General features: G+C 34.5%; 1 long non-coding RNA gene across 1 annotated transcript; it reads left to right on the top strand.

Moving 5' to 3' along the window:
- The first annotated feature begins 485 nt into the window (after positions 1 to 485).
- On the top strand, positions 486 to 9085 carry LOC144359853 (uncharacterized). The gene is made up of 3 exons (XR_013422084.1): positions 486 to 586; positions 6870 to 7061; positions 8649 to 9085. It is a non-coding gene; the product is annotated as an uncharacterized LOC144359853 (long non-coding RNA).
- The last annotated feature ends 4306 nt before the right edge of the window (positions 9086 to 13391 follow it).

Consider the following 13391-nt stretch of genomic DNA (forward strand, 5'->3'; position numbering starts at 1 on the left):
TTAGGCAGTCGTTGAACTAGTTGTGTTTTACATTCAGCCCCCCCCCCCCAATTTCTACACTTCCAATAGTAGTGAGATATCAATTTTAACAGCGCCCTCTGTGTCATTAATTTTGAACCTGTGATTAAAAGCAAAATATGATACTTGATTACAAGGAAATGTAGTTACAAACTTGTACCATAGTTCTCTCGACTAGCTCTGCTTTCGCTAGCGAAGATGTATGCTTTGTACATCTCTAAACTCTTCTAAATTCTTCTGAAAGTTAAATTATATATTTTGATACAAAAATATCTTCTAACATAAATTACTGTTCCTCTGATTTTATGTATTCAGAGTTTTGACAATATTATGATAAATTGTTTTTTTTAAAGAATGTATTGATATGAGAAATTGTCATTACTTTGGGCAAAGTATATTTTTTATGATCGGTAATGTTACCGCCGAGGGCGCTCGTCTATATCGCCTTGTATGGTATTGCAATAATAGCGAGGGCGGTTAGGTTTAAAAACTACAATCTCGCAGCTCATCACAACATTGTACAGAACAATAGAAGTTTTCTACGACATATATTCCTTTCATGTGAACTGTAAGTATCCTGTGTGCACGTGTTTATATACTCAGAATCAGGGGGAAATGGCCATTCCAATCGAATCCCGGTGGAGTGAGAATTCGCAACTTTATAAACAACTGAGCTGTTTTATCTTCAGTTCGATATCGACCATACACAGTCGGTAATCACTACGCTTTTCGTGTTCGATGTCAATGGGAAACGTGATTTTATCTAGAAATGCATAAGATCGAGAAGAAATTTCTCAAATTGTACAAGAAACTGAGGAAATTTCTTGAAAATGTTCGATATCGACCATACACAGTCGGTAATCACTACGCTTTTCGTGTTCGATGTCAATGGGAAACGTGATTTTATCTAGAAATGCATAAGATCGAGAAGAAATTTCTCAAATTGTACAAGAAACTGAGGAAATTTCTTGAAAATGTTTTTTTTTTAGATGCAACATTTCATGCGAGGGCATTGACCTTTGTAGTCGCCCAACATGACATAGAGCACAGTCCCTCTATAGAGGGACTGTGCATAGAGTAAATTGATTAATATTCGCTGATTTTCAATTTAGCAGTATTCGTAGATAAATAAAAGAAAACTTATTTTATTTTCCCTTGAAAATTTGTGAACTTAAAACCGAGTGAATATTGCCATAAGTAGTGAAAATACATGGTTTTACAGTATCTTTGTTACTGCATAGATTTGGTGTTGGTCAATCGACAGGGAGCCCAGGAACTATGATCAGTGTTCTCCACAAATAAAATTTAAAGAGGGGCGCTGATTTGCATATAATTAGCATATTTAATTTGCATATAATTAGCATACTAATCAAACATTTCAAAAGAAATTCTTAGCACTTTTATATTTACAAATACTGTGTACAAGTACTATATTAATGTTCTTGAATTATTTTTATGAATAAGTTAAACCACTTGATGTGAAAAAAATATATAAACTTTGACAAATGAAGAATATCACATTTATTCTCTGTAAAAGTGTAATGGAACAAGTTGTGAAACTCTAGCCTTTCATTTATTTCTTTTAAATTTCTTTCAAATATTTCCATTTTCATAGGTTTTATAAATGCACTGAGATATTGTAATAGTTGAAAACCCCAAGTAATAATAAAAAAAATATTTTCACATAACAAAATTACCATTTAAAAGAAAAAGAAAAAATCGAATCCGATGACTGTAAATAAATTAATTATTATTGTCGCATACGACTTATTTACCACTTCTGTGTCACTGAGAATGTTCTAGAACCGTACTGTGTCTGGGTGGAATATTCTAGATTTTTTTTTTAGAAAATGGTTGAATAGGTAATAGAACACTGTAGGAGGCAATAGAAGGTAATGGAACATTCTAGAAATTTATAGTAAATTCCAGACTTATTATGTATGCTGATGTAATGGTCTATTTATAGACAGTGTGGGTATATATAGGGGAGTTTTTCAGCACTGAGTTCAGATCGAAGATCTCGTTGAATTGTATTGGAGTTTAAGTATCTAGTTATTGGAGTAGTGGAGTTTTACTGCGTTATTGTACTTGATGTTTGCAGAGTATAATAATACCAGTACCAGTTGAAACCTCATCTGTTGGCTCCGTGTTCGTATTTTATCATCGCCGCCAGGGAAGTCTTTCTGTTACTGTTGCCATTTTGGTATTTGAACCATCACACCTGTACTATACCAATTACGGTAATATTACGTTGCGTGTGACAATTATGTTGATTGCATTGTGGGTACTGAAGACAAAGGTCAAATCAGATACCGTGACATCCATGTTGTTTCAGTGTTTACCGGACGTTTTGTTTTGGTGATTTATTTGATGATTCTTTTTTACTTTTCGCCAATAAAAGGCAAGTAAAAAGCAATTGGACCAATAAATTGTTGCTGGTTCTCCTGTTCTTAAGTATCTCAGCTAATTCAGGAATGATGAGAAAACTTGTTTTGACCACCCCATTGCGTGATTAACGCAATGCTTGTGACAATCACTTCACGCATCCATTCATTGTTTTTTGTTTATTTATTCAGCCAGTTTTTCCCCAGACATCCAATCCATTGTCCTAGTTGTCACCTATGCCACTATCTATCTCTTAGTTCTTTGTTTTATCGCCTGTCTCTCAATAACGTCGTCGGGACATCTTCCGGGACTGTGAAACAGCCTGTCACCAAAAACAAAGGAGGGTGCTGAAGATAATTAGAGGGGCGCTACAAATTGAAGAGGTACGCAAATAAATTAAAGAGAGGCGCTTCGCCCCTCTTAAACCCCTCGTGGAGAACACTGAATACTCAACTAACAATACAATGTATTTGATCGGGACGGGAAATGTGAATGCAGGGCGCTTGTTGACCGATGCAGGGCGCACGACTACCTATGCAGGGCGCACAACTTTCTATGCAGGGCGCACTCCCTATGAGCCGGGGGGTATCGGCTGGTAACTAGTGTAAGAAATAGACAAGGGATGAAGGCTCCAGCGAGCTCATATCTTTTAAAAACAGACCAACAGAATGAAAAATAAAATCTATAAAAAATACCTCTTTCAAATTTTGTCAAAACCTTACCTATATTTTACCTATATCTGCAGAATAAATCAAGAAAACTACAAAAATTGACTCCATTTATGAATAATTATCGGTTGGCCCGAACGCACAGCACAGTTGGAGGCGAAGAAGCAATCACAAGACTGGTTACGAACCAATTGAGCAAGGCTAACAGAGTCGTAACCTTGATGTAGTTCGTAACCAGTCTTGTGATTGGTTGTTGACAAATGCTGAACAGGTCACGCCTTCAACAGTGTGTATTGCAGTTCATGACATAAATGATAGAATGTTGTATGTAAATGTATGTTAATTAGGCCACCCACCAGCTATTTTGGATTGCCGAGAACACTGCATTATATTAGGTGTGAGTAAAGTATTAAACTCTAAATGTTGGTGTGAGAGGTAAAATTGGTAGAAACCTGATCGGGATAAAAGCACTAAGAGCATTTAAAGAAATAAGTTAAGTGAAATAAAGATAACAAATATTAATCAATTTTAAAAAATTATGAACCATAAGTTAACAAATGAGTATAAAAACTTCTGGAACGAATAATTAAATATTTGTTGAAATAATCAAAATGAACATACCAATTATTAAGAAAAATCAAAATCATTTATTGGTACATCAATATTATTATTTTTTATGTTAAGTACAAAATAAATTTTTAAAATTAAAAAAAATGGTTTTATTTCTACGTATTTTAAAACGAGACTCCTCATTAGCTTCTCATTTGCATACTCAAATATTCTTAATATAAAATTTTATTGTCTTTGACTAAATTGCCACTCATGTACTTGTTCCTTGAGGATGAGTGGACCTCAACGAACACATATTATCAAGTTTAAAATAGAGTTCGAAATATGTCCTTTCTGGCATAGCTGGTCATCACAATCAACGGCGTACTGCACAATCACAGTCACTTGTATGGTGGTTGATGAAATCGGTTGAAGTACCGGTACCAACATCTATTCCCACGAAACTCTCTACAATCTCTATGTCAATGTTTTCCATGTTTGTCAAAATCAAGTTTGATATCTGGCTTGTCTTCTAGTTATTTGTCAGGTTACCGGGTATGTTCACATACTGATGTATTCCATTGATCGTCTAAGTAAATAAAAAAAGATTCAAAATTAGAATAAAAAGAGAAAATGTTTTAACATTCTAAGCATAGTAAATCAATGAAATAGAGAAATAATAAAAATTGATATAATTTGACTCAAATTATATGAGTCGTTGATTCATAAATCAGTTACTAAATGATAGCTGCATGCGAGGAAATTAACATTCTGTGCATGAATTTGCGGCGTTTAATTGGATAACGAAATAATTTAAAGCGAAACACAGCAAAAACTTGTATTATTTGAGTTAGCATGATTGTCATAATCACATAAAAAATTGCTTGGTCGCAAAATTTTGACAGCCCCCTTATTCCGCGGATAGATAGATAGATAGATAGATAGTAGTCATCCAACACCAATCACCAAACAATTCAGAAACTTTTAGACAACAAAATTAAAAACAAATACCAATGTGTGAGTGCTGCATAATTTCCTGTTTGACCTATGCTTCAAGCGCGGTGGTCGCCGTGCAGCACGTGTTCAAATTTCATGTAAATAAACAATGTATTTTACACACATTGTATACGTCTCTCTGAGTCCCATATCGAAGAGGACGCGGCGTGACGACTGCCGCCCTTTCAGTTTTCATGTTACTGCTACATGTACCTCTTACATAACACAAACCATATGGTCTCTACAAAACATTAATCAGATTCCCAAAACATTTGAAACACTTACCCCAACGTATCTCTCTCTCTCTTGAAAGCCGAAGTGGTGAACATGGGCTGGTCCGGAATCTGGTTCTTTAAAAAGCATTAGTTCTGTGCTAGGTTTAATTTTTCGGCACTTGTCTTTAAATCCATGTTGTTCTTTCATAAATTAGGGTAGTTGTTCAGCGAATCTGTCGTATAATGGTATAGGGAGAATGTCTATTCCAACTTTTTCTCATTGATTTACGGCTTTCGTCTACTGATGTCACACATTTGTATCGTTTGAAAACACATAAATTCTCACTGCCAAGAATACAGTTTCAAAAAAAGCACCGACCGTAAAATATATATTGTTAATAGTATTGTATAGGTATAGCACAAGAGTATGGCTTCTTCTCATATTTTGTGGTGTACTTTTATTTTGAGCCGGAAAGCTAGAAACAGTCAACTGTTAGGGGGACGTGGCTACAACACAAGAAATATCTCAAATTTACTCAGATGCGAGTAATCATTTTCAATCAATAATTGTCTATTTCAGTGGAACACTAATCCAAAACAGGAAATGTAAACAAAGTCATGAGAACTTTTGTTATTTTCAACAAACTAATAAAAAAGTTAAAGTTTAGACAAAAATGTGCAGTTGAGTTGAGGCTTGTATACAAAGCATAATTTGAAATAAAATATGTTGAAAGGGCAAACAAGATGCTTGCTAATTGGGTGTTATGGTTGGATTACACAGCTTAGAGTGTTTTTGGTTAGCATCGGCATGGAATGCGTAGAAATGGTGGCGATCCCGGCTGCAACGTTTCAGTGGCAGCTTTGCCGTACATTTTTGCTTCATACATGTATAAAGAATACCCTAAACATCAAAACAGAGTATTTTACTTAATATCCATTCTGGCACGTTCGCTGTCTATTTTGGATGGCTAAAGTTCCTTCAAAACCTTGAAAGCACCAATGGCCGGGGCAGCACCAGTGCAGCGAACAGCAACGTCCTGGCCAGGGCGAACAGGGATCCCACCAACACAGCCTACGCCTCGAAATGACGTGCGTACACTAATTGGTGTAGTGAAAGGAAGATCCATGCCATCACTTTGTTGGCCAGACAGCTGACTTTTCGTCCATCGTTTGAACGAAATGGACTTGTCCTTTCAGCGATTGTTGGCCTTGTCCGCCTTGCCACTCACCATTGGAATTCTCTGGGGACAAAGCTAGCCGGTTGCCCTACCATTAGGAGACTATTTACTGTTTAATCAGAGGCCTAGACCTGAACGAGGGAACCAACCAATTGGAACTTATCGGTTGTGTTGGCCGCTCTAAGCAGACTGCGTTTGACGTGGAAAACACTTCCTACTTACCCTCGCCTCAGGTAGGCGCCAGGCTGAACTAGGAGCCCTGTCCTTCTCGGACGGGTGTGTCGCCTTTATGGACAATCAAGTCGTGACAAAGACACAAATCAGGTTTTTTCACCAGGAAGCAAATCCCAGGACGCAATCCACAACCGATCGTCATTCCTGTGATGACTGACAAGGAGGCAGCACCTGAATTTCTCTTGAGGATAGTGAGATGCAACTGCTCCACAGACTGTCGCAGTTTCAGATGTACCTGCAGAAAGCACAACTTTAAATGTTCTGCAGATTGTGGTCAATATTGAGGATCTGGATGCACAAATGTAGTTCAGATATCTGATGAAGATTAGCAATTACATTAATCAAACAATAAAGTTTTGGACAGAGTTATAACTATTTAATACAGTTTGTTAAATCAAAAATATAGTTTAAAGAGTTGAAAATTTACATTTAAATGGTCTATTATGTATAATAATCTGATAAAATGCTGCCATGTAAACCTTGTATATTGCACAGATTATTGTACACTTTGGAGTGTGCCTTCAATCCTAAACCTCATTGTTGTGGGTAGAGTTATGTAAACCATTTTAAAGCAGAGTAGCATTTTTCCCAAAAGTATTTACAAAATTATTTCCTGTTTTTTCTAGATTTGTTTAATTCATCATGTCAGCGCCTCAACAACAACCCAACAAAGACAGCAATGACAACTTCCAACAGCAATCGGATACACCAGCTGTTACGAAAAGACGTCAGCTTGGTCGAATATTCATGAGTCCCACTGACAACATGTCACCTTGGACTCTCAAATTGATGGAGGTCAAAGGTCATCCCAGTGCAAGGTATTTTATTTAATTTGATTAGAACCTGTAAATGAACACTATAGGTCTTGTACTCTCCATAGATGACATGAGACAATAAGTTGTACATGTATAACCAAGGTTTAATAGAATGATTTTCCTAGTTTTTATAATCAAATAGTAAACAGACATCTAAACATGTAGCAGATTCAACCACACTGGTAATTTTTGAAAAGTTGACTGAATGTGTTGGTTCAAGTTGTTTTTTTGTTGAGGAGCAAAATTACAGATATTTTACTTAAGATTCTAAACACAGTTGCCCTCACCCAATTAATGGAATCTCATCATTTTGGACTAACTACTTTGAACTCTCACTAAAATTCTCTTAATGGTGCTTACTTATAGGTTTGAAACACAACTATAAATAATTTGATATTTCATGTATTTCCAGTTTTTATTGTATGTTCAAGTTAAACTACATGTACTAGTCATTGTTATAGAAAAAAGCTACTATGTTTTGTTTAAACCTTTCAGTGTCAAATTATTTTCCCACTTAAATTTAGATAAATTTGTTCAAATTTTCTGTAATTTACACTGGATTCAATCTTAATTTTGGAACAAACAGACTAAATATGACATTGCTTCTAATTTTTGATAACAAATTTTGAAATTTGAAAACATTTCAAGGGGAAAAAAGCAGACTATATAAGGATCTATTTTATGAATGGTGTCTGAAGTTGACCACACTTTTACTATAATTCCACAATTAATTCCACAATTCTAAAGCTTAGTTATTCTGGTGTCATAATAAATAAAACACCAACCATACAATGTCTCATCTTATTTTACCAAAATAGAACCTTTATATGTATGGATACCAAAACATGAGGTCTAGTTATTTTTAACCCTCTGTTGAAAAAGACATCTCAACAGATTACCCTGGTGCTCAGTGCTGACCCAGGCACGTTAAGCTCATATGGTAGTCTCAACCAAAGCTCCATGCTAAACCCCAAGATAACATAAATGTATGTGTGAACAAAGACTAAAAACCCCATCAAACAACAGCAGTGATGCAAAAGCAGCTAGAGCAGCATTTTTTTGCAGAAAAAAACAAACAAGATTGTTAATTTCAATTTGAAGCAACTCAATGGCATAGAGAAGTTCAAAACACAATAGGTAGAGTTAGAGATTTGGCTCTTATTAAGACCACATTGACAACAATGAGGCTGATGGGCATAATGAGCACCTATTTAAACAATGTCAAACCATCAGAAATCACAAAATGTTGATGCTGTTTAGTAATGTTTAATAGTACTTTACTATAACTACATTTAACTCAGAACTGAATTAATCTGCACTGATGCAACATATGAACATACCTCAGGTTAGACCCATCAAGAGGAAATGTTCACAATTTGAGTCAGCCCTGTGTTTGTCAGTATGTATGAACAAGGCTTATGTGAAATCTTACTGTGAAATCTGTGATTTCATATTGTTTACCATTGTTGGTGCTGAATTATGGTTCTAATGTTAATATGAAAAATTCCCAGTGTAATAGCTTCATCTTAATGATGTGATTTGATATGCAAATATATTAGTGTATAAATTTAAATTTGATTTGTTTTACAGGAAGATGCCACACCTTTCACCAACAGAGAATAAACCACCAAAACTAGATCTGGGAAAAGAAAACTAAACTGAATTCTACTCGATGTACAGTGACAAGTGTTATCTGATGTTGGTAATTACTTTGATATGCAATGCCTGCAGTGCACATAGCCATGACATGATCAGGAGAGTTACCTATTGAAGTGTTCTGATTCTTGTTGGGTCAATTCTTTTCATATTGCAATGCAGTGGTGATGTTTTTCATACCATCCACTGTCCCATCCACTGTTCTACCTGCTAACTGAACTGAAATCAATAACTATATATCTGTAGATGTATATTTTGTAGCCGTGTACAGACTACAAATACTACGGTATATCAATGCTAACTGACATTGTCTGTGCATTGATTACCACTCACAATAATGATCCATGGTTTAGGCCATTAAATGCTTTACCAGATCAGTCACCATTTTTTGCCAAACATATGATATATCAAATAAATTTGCATGCCTAATTGTATTTTTTGTCTTCATTGGTTGAGAAAATTAAACTTGATCTCAGGAGACCCATGGATCATGTTGTGATGTAATGCTACATTTTTATGCTGTACAATACTTATTGCGACTCGCTTTAAAGTTACTCTCACATTTCAGATCCATGAGGTATCATTCCCTGATGTACATGCATGTGGATAGTTAAAAGTTAAATTAACTGCATAATATGAATTAAGTACTCATTTTAAATTGAGTTAGATTTGTAAACATTATGGACGCCCACTCATAGATGCAGTTACATTATAGGTGTGTTTGTCAAAGGGATAAGAACGTTCAGTACTAGACACGATATCTACTTTTAATATTACATTTTTTGTAGCAAAAACAATATGTGTTTTTATAGCTACTTCAGAAATGATATATTGTGTATTTCACAAATTATTTTAGTGTGAATGCAATGCACATTTGTTGTATACTGAATCATTGCAATATTATCGTAAAATCTGTATTAAAAGCCACATCCCTAATAGAAGTCGCACCCATTCTTTTTGAATAATTGAGAACCCAACATTCATCATTTCTCATATGTGTAGATGCTTTAATAGAAGCCGCATCTCCTCAATTGCATTGTACCATTTCAATACAAGCCGCGGTTTCTAATACAGATTTTACAGTATTATTATTAGCTGTCGTTACATTGGCTAATACAACATTGTTTTTTCTTTTCCACTTTGCAAATGGGGAGAAATCACTCTTGTTTAGTTTACTTTACTTCTTTTGTAAATTATAAGTGTTGGAAAAAAATAATTTGTTATATTATTATCTGTAAATGTATATTTATACCAGAGATTTATTTTATTGTAGTTATTTGTGTGTATCTAAATGTGATGTACCAAAGTTACCATATTTAGCTAAGTATTCACATCCTAAAGTGTTGCCGCAGTTTTTATTTAGATATAATGAAGGCATTATAGTACCAGAAACATTTATAGATAGAATGTCTTTAGTTGCACAGTGCCTCGAAAAATGTGGGGAAAGAAATACTTTTAATATTTTCTTCTAGTATCTAGTGTTTTTATATTGTTACATTGTATTTTTATACTGTCATTAGATTTATTGTGATATTCAGTGATAACTCAGTGAGCAGAATAAAGATTTGTGATAGAAATTGGTGTTTTTACTTGTTTAACCAGTCTACCTGGAAATAGTTGGTGTAGTTTAATACACACATCTAATTCAATATATATTTGATATATATCTTGTATGTCAGTATTTTATCATCAAAAAAGATTACACATAAAGAAGGCATGAGCTGTGTTTTTGTCAAATTATTCATATTTTTATAACACGAGCCAAAATGACCTTCATCAGGCTTCATGGCACCAAAGGACACACATGGGTAAAATGTTGGGATGTTCATGTTTAATATGAATAAGCAAAACAGCACCTAGACAGGTAGCCTGACCTGTATTGTGCTCTCACCAACAGATTCACTCAGACACAATGAATCCATCGGTAAGGACACAGCTGGAAAATGAATTTTGAGCCAATCAAAAATTTATTTCCAGCTATTTACATAAATATATACTATGTGATATGACATCACCATGTAATGTGCTGCCACAAAGGTATTGCATGGATTTGTAGAAATTAAAAATTTACTAGGGTTATAAAGACACTAGGTCAGAAAATTTCACATACATGTACATGTACTAGTAGTTTTTTTTCTAAGTTCAGTGTTCTTTATTTTGCCAAAGAGGGCGCTAGCACTGTAACTTTATCAACATTTTAGCTTGTGTATGTTGAAGGTTGAAACCGTTCTCAAAATAGTGCTACATATATCTTGTCTTTAGAAGTCATATTAGTTTGTATGTGCCTGTGCTAGGCAGTTAGTACCATAGTTTTCATCTATGTCCGTAAGTTCTCTATTCCGCCAAAGAGGGCGCTAGCACCATAACATGACATTTTAACACACTGTGACGTATATACAATATTGAAATGTTAAATACGTTGTGATTTTAGAAATTGTATTTTGTTAGTCAGTATATGCCCGTGTTGGGTATTTATAAAACTTTTACATCTATGCGTCATACACTCCACCAGACTAGGAGCTAGGCCCAGGACATCGTGTTTGATAATTAAATACGCCCGTAGGCTGTATATGTGTTGTACACGTCACCTAAGGCAATGAAATAATTTGCAAAACTTCGATTCGTGACTAAAAAAGCCGCACAACCACGACTATTTGGTCATGTATATCAGTTTATAAAGAACAACAATAACTGTCCTCTGTATTTGCACATTCTTTAATCGTTGGATAGCATGCCGGTAATGCCAGTTAAAAATACAACTTGAACTTAATAGAATTCAACAATAATTTCATATAAATTGTACTTTTCAAAATTTCATTTTCACAGCATTATGGGAACAATTTGTTCGCAAATTTTCCTTTTCTTCGCTGGTTTATTCATACACTTGTAAACACTACGATAAAACATTTATTGTGAAATTCTTTTGTTTTGGGGGGGGGGACCCTGAAAAAACTGATTTTGACAAGATAAGTCAAAAATTTATATTAAGAATAAGAATAATTAATAACTAAATGTATGTCAAAACCAGAAAGTTTTATCGCAGTGTTTTGTAACAGAGTATGGTTAAAACTAAATGTGATCACGAAGCGTTTTTAGATCCATGATGTGACTGCGATAATTTGTTTGCCTCAATTCATATATAATGTCTTTATAAAGAACCCAAATTACTAACGTGCATTATTTATAGCATAATGTGTACCTGTAATAGTATAATATATGACATCAATGTCTTTGTATACGGAATCGGCGAAGTAATACCACCTGCCCCCTCTTTGACACATTGACACAGACCACATAAACATTTTCGCTATCTAACACAGACCTATATGAGCCAATTTATTTCATTTTGGCAGACACAATTTATGTTGCTATGTTTTGAAAGTGGTTTTCATGCCGTACATGTTAATTTTCCGGAAAAACACGACACTAGTGCCCTCATCGGTAGAAATCAATACACATGAATGCAGAACGCAGGCCTATATGAAAGAACAAATTTTATTTTTGCAGACACAATTTATGTTGCTATGTTTTGAAAGTGGTTTTCATGCCGTACATGTTAATTTGCCGGAAAAACACGACACTAGTGCCCTCATCGGTAGAAATCAATACACATGAATGCAGAACGCAGGCCTATATGAAAGAACAAATTTTATTTTTGCAGACACAATTTCTGCATCTATTTTTTGGAAGCGATTTTAATGCCATACATGTGTTGGTTGATTTGTCGGGAAAATACATGAATGCTAGAGCCCTCACTGGTGAAAATCAATACGCGAGGGGCTGGTACCTTTAGCAATCAAACATTGGCCTATATGAACCAACCAATTTTATTTTTGCAGATATAATTTCTGCAAAGTAATCGAAGTAATTGGCCTGCTAGTTTTCAAGAAACAGTCAAATATAGAATTGTTAACAGCCTGGGAGTTTTAAAGTAGCCGAAAATAGAATTGTTGATCATGATGGACAGTGACCTATATGAAGTCAAATCAAAGAAAGCTTAGAAAGAACTCCCATGTGCTGAGAGTATTGGAGACACATTAAATATATAATTCAAAATTACTTGTCAGAGATTTTAATGGAAAACTAATGAGGTCTGCGCAATGTAACAGACCATCTATGTACCAAGTTTTATTGAAATGTGATTGGAACTAAAAAAAATTATTATGCTAATTAGGGAATTAATATAAACAGATTTTAACCCCAAACTAATCAGGTTTGTACATTGTCCTAGAGCATCTTTGCACTAAGTTCCATTGAAATGGAATAATTAGTACTTTAGATATCAGTGTGATAGCTTAAAAGTGGTTAATTATGTAAATTAGTAATTAATATGTACAGATTTTAACCCACAATTATCCAGGTCTGTCTATTGTCCTACAGCATCCATGTACAAAGTTTCATTGAAATGTGATGATTAGTACTTGAGAAATCAGTGTGAAAGCTGAACATTAATTAATTATGCAAATTAGGTAATTAATATACACAATTAATTACCCTAAAACTAATCAGGTCTCTGCATAGTCCTTGAGTATCTATGTATCAAGTTTTATTGAAATGTAATCCTTACTACTTGAAACATCAAAAGCTGAAAATTAATTATGCAAATTAGGTAATTAATATGCACTGACATTACCCTAAAAACTATCAGGTCTGTGCAGTGTCCTATGACATCTATGT

The sequence above is a fragment of the Saccoglossus kowalevskii genome, chromosome 1 (genome assembly GCF_978046115.1).
Source record: "Saccoglossus kowalevskii chromosome 1, keSacKowa6.1, whole genome shotgun sequence".
In the NCBI taxonomy this organism is placed as follows: Eukaryota; Metazoa; Hemichordata; class Enteropneusta; family Harrimaniidae; genus Saccoglossus; species Saccoglossus kowalevskii.